This window comes from Lissotriton vulgaris, chromosome 4_1 (genome assembly GCF_964263255.1).
Source record: "Lissotriton vulgaris chromosome 4_1, aLisVul1.2, whole genome shotgun sequence".
Taxonomy (NCBI): domain Eukaryota; kingdom Metazoa; phylum Chordata; class Amphibia; order Caudata; family Salamandridae; genus Lissotriton; species Lissotriton vulgaris.
In genome coordinates, this window is record NC_141691.1 from 1,671,742,919 (window position 1) to 1,671,770,613 (window position 27,695).

Here is a 27,695-nt window from a genome sequence, read left to right on the forward strand (position 1 = left end):
CTGAGATAGAACATAGCTTCCTGGAGTAGATATAAACATATGTGCAAGAAGGAAAAAATTAAAAGGGAGAGTGAGGGAGGAGGAGAGGTCTAAAGGCAAAGATAGATGCAGTAGACAACGTGAAGAGAAATGTGGAAAGCAGAGATTGGGATTGCAAGATTGGAGTGGAACGTGATGAGAAAGAAAAGTGAAAAGAGGAGAAAGGCAAGGAAAGAAAAGGGGACAGTGGGGAGCGTGTGAGAGTAGAGTGGAAGGGAAAGATGGAAAGGTGAACAATGAAAAGCATTTGATGAGGGGAGGTGGCGATTAAGAGAAAACGCAGATATAGGGCAGAAAGTGGAGTAAGATTGGAGAGCAGTTAAGAAGTGAGGTGTGAAGGGGCGGAAGAAAAGCAGATACTGAGATAGAGCAAGCAAAGAGTACACCTCTGCTTTATTAAACATACAGTCATTAATTATGTAAAGTTGAGAGGTGACAGGAGTGTATCATTCTTGGCCTGTCTCATCAATGCACAGCAGTTTTGTCCAAGACACGCAATAGCGATTCTTTAACTGTGTTAAGTTTTATGCCATAAAAAGATGTTTTGGTATATCACAATAGTAACTCCTGATAAAACATAATAAAGTGTCAATTATACCATTGAGATTACGCCTTGATGGAGAACCACACTCTCATGCTTCAAATAAATAGTTCTATTACATGATCAGACTATAAGTCGCAAAATCCCACTGCCACCTATTTTCAAAGGAAGTCAGACATTCAACTCCATTCAGACAGGCTTCCACACATACTTTTTAACTAATAAAGCACAAACTTCAACTGAGACTGCCACCTGTGCTATATTAGGATTGTAATTTATGATCAGCGAGTAACAAAAGGACGTCTGTGACAAAAAACAGAAACCCACTGAGCTATCCACATAAATACAGTTCTGTCATCTGCATGGTACATTTTCTACATTACCCCTCTGCGCTGCAGTCAAAACTTCAACTAGACAAAACTCTGATCTCTCTCCAACAGGGACATCAGGCTGTAAGTATGCAGCAGGGGTTTACAGGACATGGGTCTTTGGAGGTGAAGAGAAGGTGTGGGGCGATAGATCTCAGCAGGCTTGTGGGTGTGGGGGGAGGTACAGAGCGCCCAACACAGCCTAGCTCCTCTGACAGCATGTGGCTCACTGGTTAGAGGCGGCAGACCCGAGAGCAGAGGACGGCCCGGGACCAGGGTTCGATTCCCGGCGCGGCAGGTTTCTGGACCAGGGTCAGCGGACTCGATAATTCTCTCGCCTCGGTGCCCACTCTGATCAGCGATCACACTCGGCAACTCTGGGCATTAGCTTGCCTCATCTTCACTAACGGCCCCACCAGACCGCCGGGGATGCCTGGTCTCACCCTGGAGATACCCATTAAGGGACCATCTCTCAGGGAAGCCAGGAAGGGTTTCGCAGCGGTCGAAGCGCCTTGGGACCCTACGGGTAAGTAGTGCGCTATATAAATGCCAATACATTTACATACATTTAATCAATGCTATTTTTCTCCAGGTCAAAGCTGAGAAATTCCCTGTGAATACTCTCTCTGGTTAGGGGGTAATTGGGAAAGCCTCCTGGTTCGAGTGGCCAAGACTGAGAAGGGCTTCACGGTCTCACATGCGAACTCAAAGTATGTATAATCAGGGCCCAGTGCATGCTATATCACAAAGCGATGGTGGAGAGCGGTGCTCTGAGAGTGAGGGAAGGAGCTAAGGGGTACTGTAACAGTAGTGAGTGAGTCTTGTTTCAGGGTGGGGCAATGTGATACAGAGGAGAAGGGAACTGTAAGCAGAGGGGCACTGAGATACAGGTGAGAGAGGCACTGTGGAGAGAGGGGCACTGGGATAGTAGGAGAAGGCCACTGTGGAGAGACGGGCACTGTCGGAGGTAGCGGTGGGGCACAGTACCAGTGGCAGGGATGGGAGGTGTTCTTCAATGTGCTTGTGGCTGCAAGGGTGCCCATTGCAGAAGGGAGAGGACGGGTGTGATAGAGACGAGATGGTACTGGGACAGGTAGGAGCGTGGTACTAATACACTGACTGGCAGGAAGAAATGTTTTCACTTTCGGACCACCCTCAGCTGCTTCCTGTATTTCATTATTACGCTGCAAGGCCTTGTCTGGGCTACAGAGGCAGGCAGCTACTGGGCAGTTTCCTGCGAGTGCCACTGTGCACACACACAACTAACCTAACCTTGCGGCTTTGGCTACACTTTAAAGAGCAGACTGCTGGCTAGGGCAGGTGAAATTATGCTCCCAGTTCATCGTTTGTGCAGTTTAAACTACGCATGACACAACACACCTGCCCTTCCCCCACCCTGAAGACCAGACACTGGTGCGCGCCAAAGCAAGCACACTAGTAGCATGCACCAAATCTGAACGTACAGCTGCACAAGCCTCGCTCGAGGCTGGGGTTTTTTAATGGCCTGTGCACAGTGCTGGCTGTGCATGGGAGAAAAATTCATTCGGACCGGAGGGACACAAGTAGGTGCGAATGAACATTCGGACCGGAGGGACACAAGTAGGTGCCTATAAGAGGGAGGTATCCACTATATAAATCGTCTGGGATACTGAACCCCTCCGAATCCATGGGGCCCAGTTAGGTCTCATGACATGAACCACGTGTTTGGATTAAATACGTAGGTATTATCTGCATGCACTTATTAAAGTTTGCTGCATTCTCACCTTATTTTATTATTAAATCCAAAATACTCATTGGAGAGTTAAGGAGTGGCGAACACAGGGCTGGTCCCTGTGTAGTCCCGAATAAGTGCTTGGGGTATGCACGAAACATGAGCGACGATAGGAGTTGATAGGTACACGTTGACACATTAAGTTTAGGGCACCCTATCTATCCACCCCGTTTTTAATATTACCACCTAGAGGCAAAAATAAAGTTTATTGTTAAACCTACTGGGCAGGTATTTTTAGATACATCACATAGTCCACTCCCCAAATACACATGCACCACACATAGTCTTTTTTGAAAAGTGCTCCTACGTAACTCGCAAGTCGTAGCACGCCCCAGCCCGTAGAGGATGATGAAGCATGTCACCATGGGGCAACCCTGGTGAGTGAGGGGACACCTAAAAAAGGAGCAATTTCTCCTTTTTTCTTACATAATATGATTTCTTCACGACCGACCCCATTGTGTGTTGATTGTGGTCTATAAAAACTAGCAAGGCTCTTAGGAATCTGGTAACAGAGACCATTTGTTTAAGGAATGTACCCCCACACCTCACTGCCATAGAAGAGTTCTGCAATGCCCTTGGCTATGTACAGTTTTAAGATGACCTCTGGTGCCCAAGAGCCCAGTCTGCTGGCAAAGCCGGCAATGGCCCGCAGATTTATTCTGCTCGCAGTGCTTCCCATCTAAGATCGCTCTCCACTATAAGTGGTCGTCGAATAACACTCCTATGTAGAGAAAAGTCAAGACCATAGTCAGAATATGATGTTCCACTTTAAAACTTTTCATGTGAGGCCCCGCCGACCAGCAACTAGTACATATGACTTAGTAAAATTAACCGACAGATCCAGCCTGTCCATAAAAGAGATAAAGCCATTTATTTAAAACTGCAGGCCCCGGGCCGTACGGGCCATGAGCACTGCATCGTCGGCGTAGAGTTAGATTGGCAGGGCTCTCCTCCCCACTCTCTGGGAATCTGACTGGAGGGCCAATAGGGCCGCCTCGAGACCATTAACATAAACGGAAAATAAGAATGGAGCTAAAATTCAACCTTGGCGCACCCCACTCGTCCAGTTAAAATGATTTGGGAGTGCCCCCTCATTTGTGTATCTCACTGCTGCAGTCATCTTGGCTTGGAGTGATATAAATAGATAGACAATAGAAGGGTCCACTCCCAGGGAAAGTAAAATATCCCATAGCTTAGTTTGGTTGACTCGATCAAAAGTGGACATAAGGTCCATAAAAGTTAAATACAGAACACCGGTTGTATCAGGGGGTATTTGGCAGTCAAAAGATAAAGACTGAGGCATTGATCTGTAGTTGACATGCCTACACGGAAACCAAATTGCACGTGATAAAATCTGGTTGTCTATGGCCCACACAGACAGTCTGGATAAAAGAACCCGACCCAAGACCTTTACTATAGCGTCAATAAGGGAGATCAGATGATATGATCGATGATTGCCCTTGTCCCCTTTTTTATAGATTGGGCTAATTATAGCTGTGGACCAGGAGGGTATCATCCCAATTAAGGCAACCACATTTAGGAGTTTGGTTAAAAGGGGGCCCAGACCTCAATGTAATCACGAAACAGATCTGGGGGTATTCCATCGGGACTCAGGTCCTTATTTAGCGATTGCAGTTCTATACTTGAATGTGCCTCATACAGCAAGAAACTAATGGGAATTACAGCTGGACTAGCCGGTATATCTACCCTTGGCTCCTCCAGGGAACCTATGGAATATACCTTTTCAAAATGAGAGACCCACTGGTCTTTCAGAATAGGGATAAGTCCCTCAACTCCCCATCTTTTGCCAGGTTGTCCCACACCTGTTTTTGTAACTGGTGCCTGTGTAGTTTCACCTCCCATACTAGGGATTTGCTAGTTACCTAGAACAAGCATTGGAAATGCAATAGGGCTCGCATTAGGAAAGTTTGAGCTATTGGTATTATAAATGACATTTTTTTTATTTATGCGTTATTTTTTAAAATAGCTAAATTAATAGCTTTGTCATTTACAATGCCAATAGTTATAACTTTTGCAAATGTGACACCTATAGTATTTGTAATGCAACATGTTTTGTATTTACGTGAATTAGATGTATTGATATTACAAATAACAATGGCTTTTAATTTTTTTAAATAATTAATACTTAAATAATGTATTTATTTTGAAATGGCAATAGCTTAAACTTTTGTAAACAACTTTTGTGAAGATTATGTTCAGTGTTTTTTATTGTGACGAAAATCCAAGAACAGAAGTGAAATATTAACATCTTTTTGTGATTTGTAATAAAGCTTGAAACATTGAGAGAACAGATTCAAGTTCAAGTTCAAGTTCAGTTCAAGTTCGGGCATTTATATAGCGCACTACTCACCCAGAGGGTCTCAAGGCGCTTGGGGAAGGGGTTCATAATTTGTCGAATAGCCAGGTTTTAAGTTCTTTTCTGAAGGCGATGTGGTTTTGAGTAAGGCGGAGGTGGGTGGGGAGTGAGTTCCAGGTCTTGGCAGCCAGGAAGGAGAAGGATCTGCCCCCCATGGTGGATTTTCGGATGCACGGGACTGCGGCGAGGGCCTGATTGGACGATCTTAGTTGGCAGGTGGGTTTGTGGAAGGACAGTCGAGTGTTGAGGCAATCGGGTCCTAGATTGTAGATGGCCTTGTGTGCGTGGCTGAGAAGACGGAAAGTAATTCTTTTGTTGACGGGAAGCCAGTGTAGGTCTTTTAGGTGTTCGGTGATGTGATCTTGGCGAGGGATGTCCAATATGAGTCTCGCTGATGCGTTTTGGATGCGTTGGAGTTTTTTTCAGTAATTTTGCTGTGGTTCCGGCGTATAGTGTGTTACCATAGTCCAGTCGACTCGTGACCAGTGCGTGGGTGACAGTCTTTCTTGTCTCGAGGGGGATCCAGCGGAAGATCTTTTTGAGAATGCGAAGTACGTTGAAGCAGGAGGATGAGACTGCATTGACTTGTCTGGCCATCGAGAGAGAGGAGTCCAGGATGAAGCCAAGTTTACGTGCATGGTCTGTAGGTGTGGGTGCTGTGCCCAGGGCGGATGGCCACCAGCAGTCATCCCAGGCAGAGGGGGAAGTTCCTAGGATGAGTACCTCTGTTTTGTCTGAGTTGAGTTTAAGGCGGTTATGTTTCATCCATTCGGCTACTTCTTTCATGCCTTCGTGAAGATTGTTTTTGGCGGTGTTAGGGTCTTTGGTGAGGGAAAGGATTAATTGGGTGTCGTCTGCGTAAGAGATGATGTTGAGGTTGTGTTGGCGCGCGATGGATGCGAGTGGGCTCATGTAGACGTTGAAGAGGGTGGGACTGAGTGATGATCCTTGTGGTACTCCGCAGATGACTTCAGTGGCCTCTGAGTTGAATGGGGGAAGTCGGACTCTCTGAGTTCTCCCAGCTAGGAACGAGATGATCAAGTCCAGGGCTTTTCCTTTTATGCCGACGTTGCTGAGGCGTTGTATGAGGGTGCTGTGGCAGACTGTGTCGAAAGCGGCGGAAAGGTCGAGTAAAATGAGGGCCGCTGTTTCTCCGTTATCCAGTAGAGTTCTGATGTCGTCTGTTGCTGCAATGAGGGCGGTTTCGGTGCTGTGTTTGGCTCGGAATCCGGATTGAGAGGGATCGAGGGAGTTGTTGGATTCAAGGAATGCGGCGAGCTGGCTGTTGACGGCTTTCTCAATGACTTTGGCCGGGAATGGGAGGAGGGATATGGGTCGGTAGTTTTTAAGTTCAGTGGGGTCTGCTGTGGGTTTCTTCAAAAGCGTGTTTCCAGCTTTCTGGGAAGGTGGCAGAGTTGAACGAGCAGTTGATGACGTCGCGGAGATGGGGTGCGATAATGGAGTCCGCTTTATTGAAGATGTGGTGGGGGCAGGGGTCGGTAGGCGAGCCAGAGTGGATTGAGTTCATTAGGCGGATGGTGTCTTCGGTGGTGATTGGGTTCCAGGCGCTATGGGTGTTAGTTGGCGGAGTAGGATTTGAGAGTGGTGGGGAGGGTTGATCGTTGGGAGTATTCTCAAAGCTGTTGTGGATGTCGGCAATTTTGTTGTAGAAGAAGGAGGATAACGCATCGCAGAGGTCTTGTGAGGGAGTGATATCGTTAGATGCTGCGGTGGGGTTGGTGAATTCTTTAACGATGTTGAAAAGTTCCTTGCTGTTGTGAGTGTTGTTGTCGAGACGATCCTTGAATGCTGATTTCTTGGCGGAGCGAATCAGTTGGTGGTGTTGGCGGGTGGCTGCTTTGAGGGTGGCCATGTTGTCGGTGGTTGGGTTTTTTCTCCATGATTTCTCCAGGGTGCGGCAAAGTTTCTTGGATTTTTTAAGGTCATCATTGAACCAGGGAGCCTTTTTGCTGGCTGATTTGGTCTGGTGCTTTTTCAGGGGTGCTAATTCGTCAGCACTGTGGGTGATCCATTGCTTGAGATTGGTGGCCGCTTGACTTGGGTCCGATGAGAGGGTGGGAGGGTTTTGGTTGAGTGATGTGAGGAGTGTCTCGGTGGTGATTTTTTTCCAGTTTCTTCGTGGAATAGGTTGTGGGCGGTTGTGGGTCATGGTAGTTTTGTAACTGAAGTGAACACAGCTGTGGTCCGTCCAGTGGAGAGCTGTGGTGTGATCGAAGGAGATGTGCCTACTGGAGGTGAAGATAGGGTCGAGCGTGTGACCGGCTACATGGGTGGGGGTGTCGACAAGTTGTTTGAGTCCGAGGTTGGCCAGGTTGTCCAGAAGGGTGGAGGTGTTGTTGTTGTGTTTGTTTTCAAGGTGGTAGTTGAGGTCTCCTAAAAGAATGTAGTTCTCGGAGGCGAGGGCATGTGGGCTGACGAAGTCCGTGATGTTATCACTGAATTGACTGCGGATGCCTGGAGGCCTGTAGATGAGGGTGCCTCTAAGTGTGGTTCTAGGGTCGGTGTAGATCTGAAAGTGGAGGTGTTCGGCGTTTGTAAGGTTATCGTCGGAGCTGGTCGAGATTTTGATGGTGTTCCTGTGGATGATGGCGATGCCTCCTCCTGTTTGATTGGTGCGGTCTTTCCGGATGATCTTGTAATTGTCCGGGATGGCTATGGCAATGTCAGGTGCTGACGATGTGTTCATCCATGTTTCTGTAAGGAAGGCGATGTCCGGTGACGCAGTGTTGAGTAGGTCCCAGAGCTCAGTTGCGTGTCTGTGGACCGAGCGGGTGTTGAGTAGGATGCACTTCAGGTGGTTAGAGTCGGAGCTTTGTTTGGAGGAAGTGGGTTTGGTGAGGGTCCTGATGCAGTTGAACTTGCAGGAGAGGCAGGCGAATGGGCCGTGGGTCCGTACTGGGGTGGCTTCGCAGCATTGTGGTGTGCGTCCGGGGTTGAGGGCGAGGAGAGTTGCGGTATCATATGTGAATCTAGTGGGTTGGGTGCGGCGGGGACCAGGGGGTCTGGCGCTGGGCGCGGTCCAGGCGCGGACGGGCATAGACGGGCTTACCTTTGGCGCTCCTTCGGCGTGCATGGGGCGCGACCGCTGCGCGTGAAAGCTGCGCGAAAATGCATCTGTCATAAGTGGATAGTAGAGGGGGAGGGGCGAGGGAGGAGCAGCTGGGAGGCGGGAGCGGGGCGGAGTTCAGGGCAGGGAGGCACAAACAACAACAAGATACAAAATGGCAGTCAGCCCAAAAGCGCAATCGGGTTGGGGCACAATATGAGCTACAGAACGCGAACTGTAGGTCAGTGGAACCGGCACAAGTCACAATCAGGCACAGAAAATCCCACACAGGCAGCACACTTAATTAGAACGTTGCAGCGCGCTTTGTCAGACTAGCGCCGCGATAGTATGCTAATGAGCGCTCGTGAACTCGGCAGGGCAGCGCAACAATACAGCAATTAATTCGAGCGTTCTGACTCGAACTGGCACAATGCGGTAATTAAATTAATGCAGGCACAAGTCTTGCAAGATGTGGGCGCTACGATACCAGACAGTCTCGCAGGGCAGGGAGCAGCGTGGAGGAGCGACCGCCTCCGATGAAATCAGGACGGTCACAGTGGTTGAATGGAACAGCGCGACCTAACCAACAGTGGGAGGGAGGAGCAGCTGGGAGGCGGGAGCGGGGCGGAGTTCAGGGCAGGGAGGCACAAACAACAAGATACAAAATGGCAGTCAGCCCAAAAGCGCAATCGGGTTGGGGCACAATATGAGCTACAGAACGCGAACTGTAGGCCAGTGGAACCGGCACAAGTCACAATCAGGCACAGAAAATCCCACACAGGCAGCACACTTAATTAGAACATTGCAGCGCGCTTTGTCAGACTAGCGCCGCAATAGTATGCTAATGAGCACTCGTGAACTCGGCAGGGCAGCGCAACATGAACCAGTGATACTGTGGTGGTGCCGAGTGATGCTGTGGTGGTGTCGAGTGATGCTGTGGTGATGCCGAGTGATGCTGTGGTGGTGCTGAGGGGGTGAGAGGGTAAGTGAGTGTGTCTGAGGGTAAGTGAGGGTGTCTGAGGGTAGGTGGGGGTGTCTGAGGGTAAGTGGGGGTGTCTGAGGGTAAGTGGGGTTGTCTGAGGGTAACTGGTGGTGTCTGAGGGTAAGTGGGGGTGTCTGAGGGTAAGTGGGGATGTCTGAGGGTAAGTGAGGGTGTCTGAGGGTAAGTGAGGGTGTCTGAGGGTGTCTGAGGGTTTGCGACTAGTCTTCAAAATATAAAGGGGTTTGTCTGCCATCTATTAAGGTGCACTTTTCAGGCTAACTGCCCCACCCCGGAGGACAAGAAACACCCAAGATGTCCGGGAACAAGTGGGAGGAGGACGTTTACGGGGGTCGCTCTGAAGACTGGGTGACTTGACTTGAGGGAGAACGCCTCTCATATTATGGGACAGAATATTCACATGTAAAAAATATTTACTACTTGCGGAAACTCAGAAGCAAAACGTAAGTGTGCAAACGTACTTTTGCTATATATAGGCAAATGTTCCACTTAGTGAAATAAATCTACCCGTCGCCCTGCACTCCAAGGAGTACCCACTGGGATTGTTGTGAATCCATCAAAACTGACAAATCTACTTCCACCTTAAAACAAAACCCATATGTGTAAACTTCTTACTGTTTAGATGTGGGTTTGTAAATCGGGCCTGCGGTGAGGGAGGAGAAGGAAAGAGGCACTAAAAAGACAAACGATTCACTCACCATGAAGTAGATATTGGCAGAGATATGTAAAGTATTGCAGAATTATGTTTTGGTCAGCACTATCCAGAGATAATGTGCAGTTTATCAAGCATTTGTTAGTCTCTAGAACTATGGGATTGCTGCGAGGCCATACTAATGGCAATACAGCATTATGTAACTCTCTGTGACAACATTTACTGTTAAAGGAAACTGCGTTGGCACAGATCTATAGACCGATATGTTGGAAAAAACACAAAACAATGCTAGGGGTCTAGGTAGCTGGTACACTTTCTAAAATAATAAAAAGAAAGACGTCTGCTGATTAAACCCAAGGCAGTGACATAACTGGCTCTCCGGGTTAATTTGCTGGAGGAAAAACATAAGTTGTTAGAACCGTAGTGGGACTCATGGGAGAATTGGGTGTCAACTCTAGTGGGTTACTGTACACAGTTGGGAGTTTAGTAGAGGGCGCGGGGAGAAGCTGTGATCTCACTAAAAGAAAATGAGAGTTCAGATAAACTTCTAATGTGTTCTGTATTTTAACTTTTTACCCGAATACAGAATATAAAGGAAAGGTAAAATCTTTAATATGGTTACAGGATATACATTAAAAGCAAGCAACAAAGCATGGTGGCTTAAACTACTGTAAATGTTTAAAATGTAGCCGCATGGACCGTTTCATCTTAGAAATTAATGATAGCTTCTACAGCACAGACAATGTGGCCTCTTGTCAGAATCTTTAAAGACCTTTTGTCGCGATTAATCAAGTGTCTGAATGTACTACAGCAGCAACAAAACGTACATACGTATTACGTGACAAAGCATGAGTGATCTTGAAACATGCTTTTTTAAAGCAAACCCACTGCATTAGTGTGGATGAGACAATGGCCGTGGGCTCCGAAGGCTCAACTATAATCTGGATAGACAGCTTCCCAGCGCAACTGTAGTACAAAAACAACAACAAACCGCCAGTTGTACCTGTGAATTCTCGCTTCTCCGCATGAATTTACACATTGTACTGTGAGCTTGGTTCCCAAAGCTGAAAGAGGACGACAATGCAGGGGGTCCGATTCAGTAGCCCTCGTGGCCAGTCGCTGCTCCACGGATATCAGATGCATTCTACAAAGCTATGCACATGCATTCCTGGCCGGGTGGAAGCGCTACTTAATATGGCGCTGCTTTTAGGCACACACAATGATCTACAATGTAACGGAGATAACACTAGGCTAAGGAGTGACAAAAGAGCGGGGGTCTTGTCGCACGTCCACGACCTTTGTTTGAACAGGCCCTGGGAACCAAATCATTTTAGAACAGAGGCGTGAGATTGCTTCACCTTCCCTACGCACGGCGGGAGCCAGTATGTGGGGACGCTGGCTGCCTCTTGGAATATCAATGCCGATCTGAAGGTTCTGCACCTGCGGTGCCTTCCTTGCGCTGGGCAGATAGTGTGTGGATGAGGCAACCAACTTTTCAGTCAAGTCTGGGCTACCCATATCTAGGCTGATCCACGCTGCTTGCCAACCCCCACACAGACATTAGAAACAAGATTTATATTGCACCCCAGGCTCTAGCATTAGTCAAAGCTAACAGCGCTAGCTCAGCCCCTCCAAGCTGTCCACATGTATTGTTTACAAACACAGCAGCAGCACGGTCTCTACTTACCTGTCCCACACAGTATGGCACAGACATGCTGCCGGAGTACAGCGCAACCCAGCTCCACTGAAGTGGCTACGGAGCCTCCCCGAAGGGCAGCCCCAAGCGTGGCGCCTGTTTCATTAGAGCCCTGCTGATCAAAGCGAGCCGCAGAGCACAGAACAAAAGCAAGACCGGCCACTATATTTAAGGACTACAACGCAGGGTGCAGCGATGAGAGCTGGGCAAGCCTGCAGCTATTTTAAGATGGCATGAAGAGTAGTTCGGGGAAGGCACAGGAGATAAAGTGAAGTGGATGGAAAGTGAAAGCAGGCATGGCGAGGAAAACACATTGTGCCTGCAGTAGGAACAAGCTGTCGCCATTGTGAAAAATAAAGTGCATCCAGGCTAATGAAGGAGAGAGTCTCACGGTGCGAGTAAAGCATCCAGTCCCGGTGGGCGGGGCTAAAAGTGGACAGAGGCAACAAGGAGGGATTACAAGCACTGGGGGAAGAGAGCACGGCCTGCGTCCGTGAATAGGTGACGGCGGGGGGCGGGGGCGGGGGGCGGGGCAGCGAAGCCTTTGATGTGCCAAATGCTGCTGGCAGGGGGAAGGATCGGGCAAGCTCGTCCACGAGCTCGTGAACTGTTGGGAATCCTCCTTGAGGACAGCCAATCAGCTGCCTGAAGAGAGCCTTTGGGGAAAGAAGCAGATCAGCGACATAAGGGCTCCCCCTGTTCTATTTCTGCGAAATAGAAAAAGGACGAGCCCTAAAAAGCGCTGTATACCCGAAGGTCTCGAGGCACTGTACATTGGGAACCTGCATTAGATCTAAAATTACCTCAAAACAGAAAAGACCTAACAAAAAAGCAGAGGAGAAAGAGAGTGAAGGACCTACTGTGGGAAGGTAGCCTATGCTGTACGTTGTATGTATGAATGCTCAGCGACTACTACTTTGTCGCAAAACTGGGATGAGATTATAGTTATCAAATGAATTCCATACATGGAGTGCAGCCTCACTTTGGGATTTTATTGAAATACGATTCTGAAGCTGCAACATAGTAAAAAAAAGCATCTACTCGTGCTTGTCCTAAACAATTTGATCACACTTCTAGCACCATTACGGAATTACACTTGTTGACAGAGCAAAAGAGTATTTGCACATTGCATTTTCTTTCTTATTCTAAAAATTTGTGAAGCATACTCCCTCTCGCATTCTTTCTTTTTCTACTTACTGTACCCAGTGTCAGATGGCCAGGGTAAGTTGGCAGGGCCACCATGTTTCTGTGTGCCAGATAGTGGAATTCCCTACACCTGAACAACTGGGAGATGAAACTAACACTCTCCTTCTGTAAGTGACCGCTCCAAATAATGATGGAAAGAAGGTCATCAACTCCTTACATAAAATCCTGTGGTAAAACCCAAATATTCAGAGCAGACGGTCAGATGTATTTTTAATTTCTTGACAATGCGGTGCAACATGGCCAAATGGAGAAAAAAATAAGAAATAAAGGAGCAATGAAAAGTCACCATTGGCCATGTCATTTTGTAGGTGTGAACTTGCGTTATGAGGATACCTTTTTTTTAAATGTACCAATCCAAGATGGGTTGGTATATTAAAAAACAGAGAGACCATCCCCCCCCCCCCCAAAAAAAAATAAGATGGGTGGGTGAGGCTCACAGGTGGGGAGTGATTAAAGTAAAAATAACGGTGCGTGGGGGAGGAGGGCAGAGCAGCACACAAGTGAGGGAGCCACACATCGGGCAGGAGAAAAGCATTCAAGAGCGAGAAAGGCACAAGACCATGTGCAGGGCTGAGGGGTAAAAAAATACATAGGGGAGAAAGAGCAACACAGGGCATTGAGGGGGGAGAAGCACACAAGGGAGACAAATGGAAAAGACATTCATTCTCAAGGAGTGCTTACGCAAAAAGAAAAACATGCATCTATGGTACATGGTTTGTGGGTACGCACCTACTGAACTATGCATATGCTGAGAGCAGCATGTCGCCCTCACTGTTGACGACCTTGTAGGATAGGTAAACAGAGTACAATGATTTTCTAAGGTCGTGTCTTGATCTGGCTTCATGCTTCATTATGACCTCCGCAAACCATTGTGGGTACATGGCACCTCCATTTTGGGATGTCAAGTGCATCAGAGATATTGTATTTTTTATGCGAAATGTTTTCTCAGACCTGGTAGTCATTATTAATATAAATGATGCCATCCTGGTCAGTGACATCACAATAGAACACAATTCCCAATTTTAAGCTGCATTTCAAAAGTTATGCAAGTGTGGCCCACCATTATATCCCAGCAAATATGAATTCCTGAAATTCAACCAACTTCCTTGGGAACACGTTTTCATCTCTGGCGCAGCAGAATGGCTGCAATCTGGGCAAATTTAGAATCTGCTGTCCCTCCTGCATCCTTGTAAGAGGTGCACACTTTCCAGGGGATGGCCATGTACTGTGGGTGGTTCATTCTGTCATTTGAACACCTTTCAGACCACCAAGGATTAACCATGCTGAAAAGTTATGATTCTCTAAAACAGAATGTGTTGAAGGACAACTCTAGCTCCAATGGCCTGCCTGCAATTGATCTGAAGAGGTATGAAGACGATAGCTATCACATAAGAGAAGGGGACAAGAAGCGATTAAAAGTTTCAGTACCCTTTCTCCCAAGAATAAGTTTGAATGCACAAAGAGGATAACTGTTCCTATGACTGGTTGGACTATGGCATGAGTAAGGGAGTCTTCCCTATCGGAAGGTAGTGCTCTCACACACCTTTGTGGGTGTCATGCTTCATCACTGGACTTGGCTCCTCGTGGGGCCGGTGCTGCATTGCCCCATGGGTCCTGGGAGAGGTGTGTGGGGAGGGAGAAGTAGTGAAATTAAGTGATTTAAAACTACCTAATGTGTACCGAAGGGTATTTTAATCAGGGCTCCCCTTGGCCGGACTAAAATTGTGTAGACTGTCAGCTAAGGTTATGAAGGCTGACAATCTCTCAATATGTGCTCCAGAAAATGTATGATTCTCTAAAACAGAATGTGTTGAAGGACAACTCTAGTTCCAATGACCTGTCTGCATGTTCTGAAGAGGTATCAAGGGGATTGCCATGCCCTCATCATGATGGAATAACGCTAATCCCAAACTGAAAAAAGGATGATAGCAATTTGTAGTGTTGGCCTGAGAAGTGTTTGCATGCAGACGGCGGCAGTCTGTGGGAACTTGACATTTACAATAAATCTTACCTCTACTACTTCACGCTTCTTTCATTATTACATACTTCATGGTGACAAGCAAAATAATCAAGTTCCCACACAAGACCCACACAGATCATTTTGGAAGCGAGTTGAATCACCACAGGAGGAGAGCAAAATCAAATTCAAGAGAAGTACCATGTATTCGGATGAAGCCCTCCTGTACTAGACAAGTAAGGAAGTTTCCATAACTCCGCTCTTGAGTAAAGCTGGAAGCGCACCAGAATTTGCAGGAGAGGTTCTGCACCCCGTCAGGAAGGTAGTCTCCCGGAAGAGGTGCCCTTGTCCTCCACCGACAACCGATGTGGATCAAGCTGGCAGGAGAGAGTATCACAAGAGGGAGGCGGAGGGGCATGACGCATTTGCTCCGTTAAGTCCGTACTCTTCCGCCCACTGCTGGGGAATGCACGTTCTAGGTTGACATTGAGTCCTGTCAGCGCTCCGCCTCTTCTGCACACTTTTCAGCTTCTTCAGCCTTCGCGAGTGAGCTTCAGCAGTGACGCGTTCCTTCACTGGTAATGTAAATGTAAATGTATTTGAGCTTATATAGCGCACAGCTACCCACAAAGGGTTTCCCGGCGCTTGCTTAGGGAACCCGTCCTGGTATTCCCCTGTGAGATAACCCCGGCAGGGTATCCACAAGGTGAAAGCCAGGCATCCCGCCTCGAGGGGCCGTTGTGGAGATTAAGCAAGCTATTGCCCAGAGTCGCAGATTGTGGACCCGTGAGTTGAGAAGGCACCGGAGCGAGAATTATCAAGTCCGTGGAATTTTTGAGCCCAAGACCCTCCGAGGCGGGGAATTGAACCCTGGTCCAGGGCCGATCTCAGCTTCCGGGTCTGCCGCCTCTAACCCCTGAGCCACACTTCTCCACGTAACGTCTTGGTTTCAATCTAGAATAAGTTCTCTGCGACACAAGGATATTTAAGGTACTGCTTCAAATTATATATCTTGCTTCACTCTCCACTGTGCACGCATACCATCTCAGTGACACGCACACCTTCGACTTTTCTATATGAAAATAGCGTGCACTGGCTTACACAGTGACCCGCACACCAGGTCAGTCAAAACCATGAGCATTGCTTCCTGGCCTTTCGGTGACACGCACACCCTTGTTCGTCCTCCTTACAATGATTAGCATGCATGACATACACGATGACACGCACACCTGGCCACTAACTAATTCACATATGGTTGAACCAGTGCCAGGTGTTATTAAACTATTCAAAATCATTCTTACATTGTTGCTTGTGACACTTTCAAAAATCTAACAAATCATTTTTGATAGACTAAATCTTCACCATGCAGGCTGTCCAGCCTCCCCCTCCATTTTTAGACTCACCTGGAGAACTACCTGTAAAATGGTGACAATGGCTCTATGCATTTGAGACCTATTTAGGGGCAACTGGGGCTCACAGATTCAGACCAGAAACGAAAAAATCTTTACTCTTACACTCTATAGGATTTGAAGGGAGGGCTACCCTAAAGCATGTGCCTGACTCTGAAGCTATAGAGGGTGAAGAACCAGATGAATATCAGAGCACCATTAGGAAATTAGCTAACAGATATGATGTGCAGCCTACAGCAGTTGTGTTAAGACATAAGTTTTTCAAACATGTCCAAAAGAATGATGAAGATGTGGATACATACATCACAGCTCTTAGAAAAATGATTGCTGATTGCGAAATCGAAAATTTCAGTGAGCAGTTGGTTCGCGAACAGTTATTAAGCCAATGTTCTGCCAGAACAATTAGACTAAAGCTATTGTCATTAGAAAACCTCTCTTTGGAAGAGTCCATTTGCATCACTAAGAGTATTGAAACTTCCCAAGCTTCAGTGAAGGAACTTGAGAGCAAGACTACAGAAGTAGTCACTCCAGTATGTCTTACAAATTACAAGAAAAAAAAAGATACCCCACAGAGCAGCTTTTTCAGAAGGACTGACAATTGTTTTAGGTGTGGTAATTCTGTTCATATAAAAAATGGTAGACCATGTACAGCCAAAAACGTTGTGTATCATGTCTGGTGGTATGGTGGGACATTTTAACAAAGTATGCCAGAGTCACAAAAGAGAAAATGTGCCGATAGGGTGATTCAAATACAACAGTGACAGTGAAAATGATGATCCCCTGGAAGAATTAAAAGATATGATTCTGGTAGTAAAGGACAGCGACATCGAATAGGTGATCCCAATGACTTGGTGACTCCTTAGTTGACATAACTATTGGAGAAAAGAAGATACGCCTTCTTGTGGATTCAGGTGCCCATATCACCATGATTAGAGTCACTTTTTAAAGCAAATTGGGGAGACAGGTCGTTATTCCCCCCGGATCGTGCCCCTGTGTCCTACGAAGGACATAAAATCGAGCTTCATGGATACTTTGAAAATGTCATGGAGTTCAAAAACAGGCGCATTCATGATAAAATATATGTGGCCATACATGGGTTGAATATCCTAGGTTGGTTTCACCAAGGGTTGTTTGACATGATGTTATGCCCAGGTGCAAAGGAACAGGTCTTGGACATTTACAATTCTACTCAAGTGGAAAAACTCCTGAACAAATATCCTAAAGTCTTCTCTGGAGAATTAGGAAAAATCAAAGGTTTCAAACATAGAATAAAAGTCAAAGAAGACGCTATTCCCGTAAGACATAAACTGAGGAGTGAACCTTTTAGTATAAGGGAAGATTTGGAAAAAGAGCTAGTGTCTATGCGTAAGAGAGGAGCGATCAAGCCTGTCGAATCATCGGATTGGTCACCCCCATTGGTCGTAGCACAGAATAAAAACAAGTTGAGGATTTACAGTGACTTGTGCAGCCCGAACAAAGTAATTTGGGTTGACGCGCAACCTCTACCTAACATCTCTTAAATGCTGGGCAAGGTAGCAGGAGCCAAAATATTTTCTAAACTCAACCTCGCGTCGGCATATCACCAGGTTGAAGTAGACAAGGACTCATGTCATCTCACAGCATTTAATTCTCCCTCAGGCATGTTTCAATTCTGTCATAAGCCGTTTGGCCTGGCCTCGGCAGCTTCAGTTTTTCTGCGTCTCATGGTCAATCTCCTCAAAGGCATCAAAAACGTGGTAATTTTCCAAGATGATGTCCTCATTTACGCAGCTGACCAGACAGAACATGATGAAACTCTTGGACAGGTACTTTCCACATTTCAAGAGCATGGGGTTGTGCTAAAATGTGACAAATGTGTGTTCTCAAAAGACTTTGTAGAATACCTGGGTCACACTATCTCTACTGCCGGTGTCACGCATTATTATGTCCAAGCTATAGTGGATGCCAGTGCCTCAAAGGACAAAACAGGCGTAAAATTACTGCTGGTTCTGACTCAGTTTTATTCACGGTTCATACCCGATTATGCCACCCGAATACACCCCATATCAAATTTGCTCAAACATCAGACTGAGTTTGTGTGGGATAAAGAATGTAAGCATGCATTTGAATGGCTCAAAACTCAACTCAGCACAGTCAAAGCTTTAAAACCTTTTGATCCCTTGTTACGTTGTACTTTGACTGTAGACGTCAGCTGTTATGGTCTGGTAGCTGTTCTGACACAGGATGTAGGTACTCACGAACACACTATTTGTTTCGCATCTAGGGTGCTGAGGGACTCTGAATCACACTATTCAGTCACAAAAAAAGGAACTTATTGCTTGTTGGTGGGCCATTGAAAAGTTCAAGTTCTACCTATGGGGCAGGAAGTTTACTCTACAAAAAGATCACAAACCCTTAGTAGCCATTTTGGGGAACACCAACCATAGCAACAGCATGCAACGGATAGCCCGCCTTGTGTCCATACTGCTCTAATTCAACTTTGATGTTGTACACATCTCTGGAGGAAAGAACGTTCTAGCTGATGCACTGTCACGTTTGCATCCCATTCCCAATGAGTCAGTGGTTGGCAAGAAGCATATTGACGATGATGAGCATGAAGACTACATAGTTGAAAGGGTAGAACTACTAAATGTGTGTTCCGTTGTTGAAAGCAGTTGGTATGCTGCCATGGATTCAGATGAAATATTGAAAGATGTAGAAGAATACATTATTAATGGGTGGCCAAAAGAGAGGAATGTAAATGTTGATATTCAACCATTTGTAAATTTGCTGGAAGATGGTCTTGTTTTCAGACTAGATAAAATAGTTCCCCCGTCCAGTATTAGGAAAATACTGTTAACCAAGGCCCATGAGGGACACCTGGGAGCTACTCTCACATAACGTATGATCAGTGAATACTTCTGGTGGCCCCAAACGGACAGAGACATTGATGCTTTGGTCTTAGAGTGTACCATTTGTACGGGTAGCGATAAGACTCTATGCACATCTAATCCTCCCCTCACTCCTATACCTCTTCCTGAGAATCCCTGTAAAAAATTGGCTATTGATGTTCTGAGTCCATTCCACACTCTACCCCATCAGACTCGGTTTGCCATAGTTTTAATTGACTACTACTCAAAATGGCCCAAAGTCAGGTTTGTACCCAAAGCTCACTCAAAAGAGATTCTTGAGTTTATGAAAGGGATCTTCAATAGGGAGGGCTTTCGCAAGACCGTCATCTCAGACAACGGGGTACAGTTAGTCTCGGCTGATGTTGAAGAATTCCTCAAAGAATCCTCCATCATCCACCTTAAAAGCTCACTCTATCATCCCCAAACCAATGGGCTTGTGGAGAGACTCAACAGAGTGGTTGGGGATTGTATAAGGTGGGCCATTGATCACAACAAAACCATACCAGCTGAAGTAGGAACACTGCTGTGGTTCTACAGGACAACACCCCACTCATCCACGGGTGTTTCCCCCTTTGAACTCCTCAAAGGCAGGAAGCCCTGTATGGATTTTAGGCCGGCATGGATGTCCAAGTGGTTGAAACGCAGCGCATCAGCACAACAGAGTGGTTGGGGATTGTATAAGGTGGGCCATTGATCACAACAAAACCATACCAGCCGAAGTAGGAACACTGCTGTGGTTCTACAGGACAACACCCCACTCATCCACGGGTGTTTCCCCCTTTGAACTCCTCAAAGGCAGGAAGCCCTGTATGGATTTTAGGCCGGCATGGATGTCTAAGTGGTTGAAACGCAGCGCATCAGCACAAGAGCTTGATGTTATGGTTAGAAACAAAGTTAGTGACGTGCAACACAAGCAAAAATCATACTTTGATACCAGGAAACATGTCTCACAGGGAGTTTACTGTAGGTGACATAGTGAAAATAAAGAGGCAGGGCTTTGTAAAAAAAAGGTAAATCTAAATTCAGCAAACCTGTTTACATTGATAACATATGTGGCAGTGCCTTACGTGTCAATAAGTGTAATTGGTGGAAGATGAAAAAAATCATAAAAGTCAATGACAAGGTTGGTGAGAGGCCTAGTATAAGTTCTGAGGTGGCCCGTCACACTCTTCTGTGCCTAGATACCGTGATTTTGATGTTCTCAATAATCCTCTTGCTTCCCCCAGGAGAAGTTCCAGAGTTGTCAGATGACCTACACGGTACAGGTAATTTCTTCACCTCTTCTCTCTCTCTCTATCTATCTCTCTCTCTCTCTCTCTCTCTCTCTCTTTCTCGCTCTCTCTCTCTCACTCTTCTCCGCTTCCCTTCTTCCTCCTCCCATTTTTAAGGAAAGAAGATATATGTAGTGTTTTCTCCTTGTGCGCCCCTCACGCATGGTCATTGTATTGTATGTTGTCTTGCACTGCCCATTGAAGCGCGAGCCTTTCCCCTGGGTGACAGTTGGCTGGGTGGTGACAGTTGCTGGGGACAGTTGGCGTCTGGCCTGAGAAGTGCTTGCATGCACAAGGCGGCTGTCTGTGGAAACTTGCAGCCTGATTCATGTACGGGCCGGTTTGCGTGTCCCTAATAGCGAATAATAGCGACTCGCTATTGAGAAAACGCAAAACGGCATTCATGTATTTTTCTGGAAAAAAATAGCGACTCGCACGCGGGCGCAAAAGCCGTTAGCGACCTACAAAAAACGCAGAAAAATCGCAATTTCCGCCCACCAGCGATCGGGATTGCGACACGCAATCCCGATCGCACGGGATTGCGACTCGCAATCCCGTGCGATCGGGATTGCGTGTCGCATTATCGCGGGATCCGGAAATACGGGATTACGCATTCCGAGCACCGTGATGACATCACAACCAGGAAGCTGCCAAATCCCACCTCCAAACACCACAGTGACGCAATCATCCGACTCGACACGACGGAAAGCAGCCGCCAAACCGCCGATAGCGACTCCCGACCCGGCAGAAATTGCGCCCGCCATGGCTGAAGAACCACTGCCCGGCCCCAGCAACAGCGCTAGCCGAAAGCGCAAGCTGAAATTCTCCGAGTCGGAGTTGGAGAACCTCATTGAAGGGGTGGTGGCCCACCACGCCCAGCTGTTTGGTGCAAACTCAAGGAGGGTCGCCGAACAGGAGAAGAGGAGGATCTGGGTGGGGATTGCCTCCAGCGTGAACTCAGTTGGCGTTGCGGCAAGGTCGGTGGAAGAGATCAAGAAGCGCTGGTACGACCTCCGAGGGCGTGCCAAGGAGAAGGTGGCGGCGCGTCTCGGAGAGTCATCAGGCACCGGAGGTGGTGGACCGACTGTCCCACCCAACACCCCCCTGGAGGACCGGGTTGAGGACACCCTGGAGACGGAGGCGTGTGTTGGCGTGACCACCCTGGACTCCTCCCACCCAACCCACAACACCCAAGGTAAGTGGCATGCGACTGCGACCCTGTCCCTTATGACCGTCCCTGCCCAAATAGGCTCACTCATTGGCCCTTAATCATGCCTATGTTGTGCATCAGGAAATCCCCTGAGGCATTGTGGGAGACGTAGTATGTCCACAATGTAGTTGTACCACTATGCGGCCTGTAAGGTTCCTAAGCGCACATATCCACAGCCATCCAGGGAATGTCACCCAGCATGCATGTAACATCTGCACGTCTGACAGTCACATGCACCTAATGAGTATCCACTTACCCTCACAGGTGCAGACAATAGCAGTGACAGTGAGAGGCTGGTGATCGTCGAGGAGGCCCAGGAGGAGGTATCCCTACCCCCCACCCAGCCACCATCCCCTGCCGCTGCGGCAACACCAGCAGCCAGGCCCACCACCTTACCTGCAGCAAAATCTGCAGGACCACCGCCAGCCAAGGCCAGGCCACCCACCAATGTGCCTCCAGTGCCTGCCGCACCTGCGACGCCAGCTGCCACAACACCTGCAGCTCGTCCTCCAAGATCTGGCCCAGCCACATCCGCAGCACAGCGGCAAAAGAGCAGGAGGGGCAAAGGGCATCTCCATGCCTGCATGACCGTGGAGCGGCGAATGCTCCGTCTCCACCAGAGGCAGTCGCAGCAGCAAGGAGCCATCCAGCTCCAGCTGCAGAAGATCGGCCGCAATGTGGCAGGAGTGGGCCAGCGGGTGGACCGCATGACGGCGGCCATTGAGCGCATGGCGGTGGCTATGGAGGCCAACACTGCTGCGCTGGGGAAGCAGCGCAGTGCTGCACGCAGGCGCCACCACCATCTGGTGAGCCAGATGGCAACCTATAGTCGCTCCAATTATGTGGCAGCAAATGCCACCACCCAGCTCTCCCGGCGCTCAATGACCCAGCAGCACCAGCTGGTCCAGTGCTGCGAGGAGATCACCCGAGTGCTGGAGCACTTAACCACCGCCGTGGTCCCACTGCTCCAACCTGTGGTACCGGCCGTCGTTGGGGGAGACGATGGGAGTGAGGCTGCCTCCAGCGTGAGCAGCAACTCTGCCACACAGGCCCCCCCACCTAGGCGCAGCACCAGGGCTACGCCTGGTCCATCTGCCCAGGATGAGGATGAGGAGCCTCAAAGGCGGCTGGGAAATGTGCGCAGGAAGCAGCATTGACATTGTGTCAGGGACACAGGCACAGGCTGAGGATAAGCCTGCCAAGCACAATAACATGCAGTATGCTGGAATACTGTATTTTTTTTGTAAATAGTTCTTTCCATGTCCCTGTTCTGTTGTGAATCAAACAAATACATTTATTTTGAAGCATACATTTGCCTTGTGTTATCATTATATTTAGCATGCAATTGTGATATGTGGGGTGGGGGAAGGGGGTGGGCTAGAAATTGTTATCTGTGATGTGGTTGCGACGTCTGTGGCCTTCAGCTGGGTTCTCCCCGCGTGCATGGTGCGCATTTGCTGGTGGCCGGTCGTCCCCCTCAGATTCACTGCCTGAGATGTCAACTGGATTCCGCCGCTTGGTAGCAATGTTATGAAGCATTGCACAGACAGCCACAATGCGGCAGCACGCTGCAGGACTGTAATACATGGCCCCACCTGTCTTGTGCAGTATACGGAACCTGCTCTTGAGCAGGCCAAATGTCCTTTCAATACAGTTCCTTGTCCGGATGTGCGCAACATTGTAGCGCCGTTGCTGAGGTGTGGCAGGGTTGAGGTAAGGGGTCAGGAGGTATTCCCGTAGGGCGTAGCCACTGTCACCTGAATGAGAGGAGCAGATGTTGATTGCCTGTGCAGCGCAGTTACTTCATAGCAATGTGACATTGTCGACAAAGTGTACTTACCAAGTAGGTGTCCTTCCCCAAACTCTCCCCTGATCAGTCGTGTGTGGAGTCCGCTGTGCCTGAAGATGAAGGAGTCATGGGTACTCCCTGGGTACTGGGCCACAATGTCAGTGATGATGCTCTTGGCATTGCAGACCATCTGTATGTTGAGGGAGTGGTAGCACTTTCTGTTGCGGTACATATACTCCGTGCCAGCTGGTGGGCAGATGGCGACGTGGGTACAGTCTATGCAGCCGAGGACATGGGGAAAATGGGCAACATTATAAAATTGTAGTTTAGTGAGGTCCAATTCCTGTTGGCTCGTGGGAAATGTGATGTACCGGTGGAGCTGGCTGAGCATGGCGTCAACAAAAGTGTGGAGGCAGCGTGACATGGTGGGCTGGGATATCCCCCCAGCAGCGGCTACTATGCCCTGGAAACTGCCGGAGGCCAGGAGGTGCAGGCTGCACAATACCTGCACATGTGTGGGCACAGAATTGTTTCGCCTTGTTGGGTGCTGCATGATGGGGTCGAGTTCTTGTATCAGCCAGGTGATCATTTCCCCATTCAGCCTGTATTTAGCATAAATCTGTTCTCTGGTTTGGCCCAGCAAGGTGACCCGCAGCCGGTAAATCCTTGCCTGCCTCATGCGTCTCCTCCGTGCTGCTCGCTGTAGCCTTCGCCGCCTCACCACCATGTACATCCCTGGCATTGTGGAAAGCCTAATGCTGCTGCTGAATGTCCTTATGTGTGATTGGTCAGGCCTGGCCCTGTTGGTGATAGGACAACGGTTTTTTGAAAAAAAATTTCAATGCCTTTCATGGTTACCACCTGCTTTGAGTTGTCCTTATTTTGCGCCGTGCAAATAGCGATTTTTGGGTTATTCGCACATTGCGATTGTTCTTGAATGCCGATTGCGATTTTCTATTGCGAATTCGCTATTATTTTCGCAGATTCCGTGGTGTGTCGCAATTTCCGATTCGCTAATGCTCAGCAGCAGGGATTCTGCGATTATATTAGCGACTTCGCAAATATGTGTTAGCGAATGCGCTATTTTGTTGTTGAATGCAGATTACGGAAATTGCGCCCGCATTTGCGTTTTCCCAGCGATTGCGGGTGCAATTTCACTTCATGAATCAGGCTGTTGATATTTACAATAAATCTTACCTCTACAACTTCACGCTTCTTTCGTTATTACACAATTATTAGGCAATGTGGCCTATTTAATTTATATGTGTAGTGATAGTTCTCCCAAGTCATGACTGACAACAGTTTCTCTTTTACTTTTCCAAGCTTCGCAGTCGATTCTTCAGCTCTAGGATTATGCCGACCAGTTATACTACAAGCTGAATTCTGGCAACCTTGCAGACTGCGTTTCCAGAAAACAACAGTCAGCCACTCGCTGCACAACACAACATGACAAAGAGATGGAATAACAGTTTGTTTTAGATATCGTGTTTTTCTCTTTTAGGCATCCCCCTTCTCAAGTTACATCTGTTAATCATTTGAATATAAATGACAAGAATAGAATGCATTCTGGTATAATGACAATTTTCCTTACAATGCGATAATCAAATTGTGATAATCAAGTTTGTTTGAATATATTCACAGTATTTAATAAGAGCTGTGTTCCATCTTCTGAAATAATTATTGCTGAATTGTGAACAAGGTTTCATAAAAACTTATAATTTAATTTCTCGTTTATTATTACTGTTCGGCTTCACAGAATATATATAAGTAAAATGGTTTCAGGCAGCTTTCTGCTAATTGTTTATTCTAAAAGATTCAACAATGGCCAATTTCTGGTATGCAAATTTGGAAGAAAATATGAAGGGAAGAGAAGAACTTTGTGCCAGGAGACAGAGACAATACAGACCATGTAGAATTCTTTCACCTACTTTTGCTGAAGGTAAACATGAGGTGCATTCAGTTTTCACTTGCTGTGGGCTTATCAGCCTTCCTCCTGGCGCAGTTGAAAATACCAGACAATGCTATTGTACTGAGTAATAAATTCATTATTTGAAGCAGGTATAAGAGTGTGAACTATCTTTGAAATTCAAATAATGTTTTCTTATGGCACTGAGTTTAGCTTAGTGAGCCACAGATATTAGGAGGGGGGCGTTCTGGAAATGACCATCTTTTGCATGATGTACCCCCCGGTTTTTGCCACCGTCGAACTTTATACACTTTACTCTCCAAACCAGGGGTAAAGTGCCAATGCTCCCTCTTTCAACAAAGCCCTAATTGGTATATTTACCTTACCAATATGTCTCTATTTGGTAAAAAGCATATCCAGGGCCAGTAAATTAAATGTCACTAGTGGACAGCAACATCCATTGTGCCACAGCTTCATTGACAGTAAAAACATGACTGCAGGACTACCATTTCTAGCCTTGCTGTGAAGTTTTAAACTTTTACATTCGGCATGTCAAAATAACTCATTTTGACAGGCCAAGTCCTTCCTTTTAAATATGAATAAGTCACTCCTAAGTAGGCCTTTTTTTCCATGTGCGGAGATTCACCAAAAAGGCTAGGAGTAGCAGAAGTGACATCACATACCCTTTGGCCTCATTTACATTACAGGACATAGCCTCACTTGATGCTTGGCCCTGATACCATCTCACAAATTGGTATAATTGATTTACAGAAATGTAGGAAAGCCTCCCTCACAAAATATGTAAAGGATTACTAAACAAACCTCCTTATCATAAAATATGAGAAGGTTGTGTAGCAGCTGCGGAAGCATCCTTCTCAAAACAGGTACAGCACTAGCAGCAAGCAGCAATAGAAGTCACCTTCACAATTTAGATGCCACAAGAGCAAAAGCTTTGCAAGTCTCCTGCACATACTACAGGTACAATGTATATAGCAACAGGGTAATTCTTCTTCATGAAATAGGTACAGGACGGTCATTAATTCAAGAACCTTACAAAAACTGTTCACACTAAGGGCAGAATTAAAGCGTAGGCGTAGAAATCTGCCACGATGGAACACGTTATGTGTCATACCTTGAGGTAGAGTTTGCTTTTTAGCTACCAGCAGATTGCATACTGTTATTTTATAATGGTAGAATGAAAACTACAAGGCCCAGAATACAAGGAGTTGTTGAATAAAAAGTAATGACTGGCTTCGCCACAAATGACATAGCACCCACTGGCATTTATGTGTGTGAATACAACAATTTTGAAGCGTGCCAGGCAAGCACCTTGATATTTGATAAATAAAGTAAAACACAATGATTGGTTGGTGTTATGTGAATGCCTACAGGGTTGGACTGGAACAGAAAAAAGGCGATGGCACCCAACTTAAAGTGACCCCCGCTATCGAAACAGGGAGCTAAAAAATTGCCCCTCATTATTAAGCACGGGCGGAGTTCACATAGCCTTCTTGTTTTTGGCTCTGTTTTTGGCGCCGGGCCCTATTTTTCCAATACCTGCCAATCTCTTTACTCCTACCCCTGTGAAAGTTAACTACCTCTCCTTTTTATTTAATACCTTACCCTGTGTCTTTGTGTTTTTGTAATTGACATTTTTTCGAATTGTTTTTAGTTTCGCTTTACTTTCTTCTTTTTTTTCCTTCCTTCCTTCATGATCCTTCGTGTTTCTTCTCTTTCCCTCCCCCACCCAGGGCCAGGCACGCAACACACATTGAACTCACCGGGCTTCAGCCCCCCCCGTCGTGTGTGGCAGCCCGGGATGAGACAGATCCCGGGCACACACAGAGCCGCACCCGAACGTTTCACAGGTCGTTACAAGACCATTTAAATGTTAATTAGGCCTTGCAGTTGTTTCACCCCTTCTAAGAGCCACTGCAGCCCCACGCTGCCTACTAATGAAAGGTTCAGCCCCCCCGAAATTTTTTCTTAGCCCCCCCCGAAATTTGGCTCTAGTTGAGCCTCTGCCCAGGGCCATGGCAGAGCAGAGGAGTAGCAGCACCAGGCCGCCCCTGAACCAGATGTGGGGTTGAGTTAGAACCAAACAAAAGTGTTGAGGGTAGAGTCAACTATCCTCCAACCACCACCTACCTTGCAGTCGGAGACAGGTCGAGGGGGTGCAGCCCATGCCATTTTTTCCAAGGTGGAGGTGACAGCATTTGGTATTTACTTATAGCTCCATCTGCCGTCCACCTTGGCAGCAGGCGACAGGCCAGGAAGTGGGTACAGCCTCCGGGAGCATTGGTAGCAATGAGAGAGGCTGCACCAGGCTGTGTGCTCCAGTTCTGAAGTCCGACACACATTACAGCAGCTTACGGGGAGCCAACCTCCTAGATAAGGATCAGGACCTGCTGGACCTGCTGGGCATGGAAGTCACAGTGCTCGTGAGTAATATTTATTTGTTTGTTGTGCTATGCTAAAAATGTTTCCCAAATAGAAAGCATGGTGCATGCTTACACTCAGGCAAGTGGAGTACATCATCTAGACA